Below are 3,230 nucleotides of genomic sequence, written 5' to 3' on the forward strand. Positions count from 1 at the left end.
CGCCGCATGAACTCCTTGAGCTTAAGGAGGAAATCGATAATTCTCTTCGAAGTGGTTTCATTCGCCCAAGTTGCTCTCCTTGGGGAGCACCTTCTCTCTTTGTCAAGAAGAAAGATGGGACAAACCGGTTGGTCCAAGACTACCGTCCTATAAACCAAGCTACCATTCAGAATAAGTATCCTCTTCCTCGGATCAATGATCTGTATGATCAATTGGCTGGATCATCAGTGTTCTCTAAACTCGACTTGAGGTTGGGTTACCATCAGATCCGTGTTCGTGAGGAAGATATCCCCAAGACCGCCTTTGTGACTCGTTATGGTTCATACGAGTACACCGTCATGTCTTTCGGCTTAACCAATGCTCCAGCCACCTTCTCTCGCCCGATGAACTATATATTCATGGATTACCTCGACAAGTTCGTCGTGGTTTATCTGGATGATATTCTGGTATTTTCCAAGAACGAAGAGGAACATGCTGAACATCTTCGCCTCGTGCTGGAAAAGCTACGAGAGCATCAACTTTATGCCAAGTTCTCCAAATGTGAATTCTGGCTTCCTGAAGTAACCTATCTCGGGCATGTCATCTCTAAGGATGGTATTGCCGTCAACCCTGAACGAGTTCAGGCTATTCTCGATTGGACTCCTCCGAAGAACGTTAAGCAAGTCAGAAGTTTTCTCGGTCTCGCCAGCTACTGCCGTCGATTCGTCGAGAACTTCTCCAAGATTGCCAGGCCTCTGACTAACCTATTGCATAAGGGCGTCAAGTTCCAGTGGACAGACAAATGTCAGGAAAGTTTCCAGGCACTCAAGGACAAGTTGACTTCTGCCCCAGTACTAGCTCCACCTGATACAAAGAAGGACTTCGTCATTTACTGCGACGCTTCCCGTCAAGGATTAGGCTGTGTCCTAATGCAAGAGCGCAAAGTGGTTGCTTATGCCTCTCGGCAATTGCGCCCTCACGAGGAGAACTACCCAGTTCACGACCTCGAACTTGCTGCTGTCATTCATGCACTAAAACAGTGGCGACATTACCTACTCGGTAATCGTTGCGAGATCTTCACTGACCACCAAAGTCTGAAGTATCTATTTACTCAGCCAGACCTGAACCTCCGTCAGCAGAGATGGATGGAGACTGTTGCAGACTTTGATTTGGGTATTTCCTATACCCTAGGCAAGGCTAATGTAATGGCTGATGCCTTGAGCCGCAAGTCTTACTGCAACCACCTCCAGGTTCACAAAGTCCAGCCCTCACTTGTTGAAGAATTCAGAAAGCTAAACCTCCATATTGTTCCTCCGGGTGCACTCGCTCCCCCTCCTCCGGAGTTCCGCAAGATGAATCTCCGTGTTGTTTCCCAGGGCTCTCTCTATACCCTGGTTGTTGAACCCGATCTCGTGGGCACCATAAAGACAATGCAGGGATTTGACTCTGAAGTCTACAAGATTAAGCAAGACCTCAAAGAAGGAAGTTCCTCATCCTTCACTATTGCTGATGATGGTGCCTTGTACTTCAAAGGCCGCCTAGTGGTGCCGTGTAAGAAGGAAAACCTGAATATGACTCAGGAGGTTATGAAAGAAGCTCATGATACGCCTCTATGTATCCACCCTGGTAGTACGAAGATGTATCAAGACATTCGTCAGAGATTCTGGTGGTCTAACATGAAGCAAGACATTGCTCGTTATGTTGCTGAATGTGACGTTTGCCGTCGTATCAAAGCAGAACATCAAAGGCCTGCTGGAACTCTGCAACCTATATCTATTCCTGAATGGAAATGGGACCATGTCGAGATGGACTTCGTTACTGGATTTCCCAAATCGCAAAAGGGTAATGATGCTATTCTTGTCGTCATTGACCGACTTTCTAAGGTTGCACATTTTCTGGCGGTCAAGGAAACGATCACTGCTAGTCAGCTTGCAACTCTCTACATGTCCAGAATTGTATCGCTTCACGGTATTCCGCTGGTTATCAGTTCAGACCGTGGCAGTTTATTCACTTCAAGATTCTGGGCAAGTTTCCAAGAAGCTATGGGCACTCATCTGTCTTTCAGCACTGCTTTTCATCCTCAGTCACAAGGGCAAGTTGAACGTGTCAACCAAGTTCTTGAAGACATGCTTCGAGCTTGTGTTATTTCCTTCGGCAAGAAATGGGAGGAATCTCTTCCGTATGCTGAGTTCTCTTATAATAATAGCTATCAAGCTAGTCTGAAGATGGCCCCCTTCGAAGTGTTATATGGACGAAAGTGCCGGACCCCTCTGAACTGGTCAGAAACTGGGGAACGTCCACTCTTCGGTCCGGATATTATCCAACATGCCGAAGAACAAGTCCGCATTATTCGCGAGAATCTCAAGACTGCTCAGTCCCGCCAAAAGAGTAATTATGACCGTCATCATAAAGACATGGTCTATCAACCTGGCGAAAAGGCCTATCTTCGCGTTACACCAATGAAGGGTGCTCACCGCTTCGGGATCAAGGGCAAGCTAGCTCCTCGCTATATTGGCCCATTCACTATTCTCGAGAGGCGTGGAAAAGTGGCATATCAACTGGAGCTTCCGTCGAACCTTTCTCAGGTTCACGATGTGTTCCATGTGTCACAACTCCGCCGTTGCTTCAAGGACCCAATCCGAGCTGTGGATCATGAAGTGCTCGAATTGCAACAGGACCTCTCCTATAAAGAGCATCCGGTCCGCATTCTCGACCAAGCTGAACGCCGCACACGCCAGAAGGCGATCAAGTTCCTCAAGGTCCAGTGGTCGAATCACTCTGAAGACGAAGCCACCTGGGAACGCGAGGATCGCCTGCGTGATGAATACCCCGCACTGTTTCCTTCTACCTCCTAAAATCTCGGGACGAGATTTCTTGTAGTGGAGGAGATTTGTAACGCCCGGATAATCTTGCTACAGTAATCCCCACTAATGTTGCCACGTCACCTCGGTTACTGTGGATAAACTCGCATTAGATCAGAACCCGTTCTAAAACAAAAATCAAAACAAGAGCAAAGATAAAAAGTTTCAAAACCAAAACTAAAAAATTTCGGGGGTTGTCTAAAATAGCTAACATAATTATGGTGGGGTGCACTAATTTTTGTAAAATGTTTTGGCATTTTAAATAATCTAAAAACAGAAAAGAAAATTAATAAAAGAAAAGAAAGAAAAAAAAAGGGGAGAGGGAGGGGAAAACCCCCTGGCCCAGCCAGTTCCCCCACCCCACCTGGCCCCTGGCCTGGCCCAACTTCC

The sequence above is a fragment of the Triticum aestivum genome, chromosome 3A (genome assembly GCF_018294505.1).
Source record: "Triticum aestivum cultivar Chinese Spring chromosome 3A, IWGSC CS RefSeq v2.1, whole genome shotgun sequence".
Classification (NCBI taxonomy): Eukaryota; Viridiplantae; Streptophyta; class Magnoliopsida; order Poales; family Poaceae; genus Triticum; species Triticum aestivum.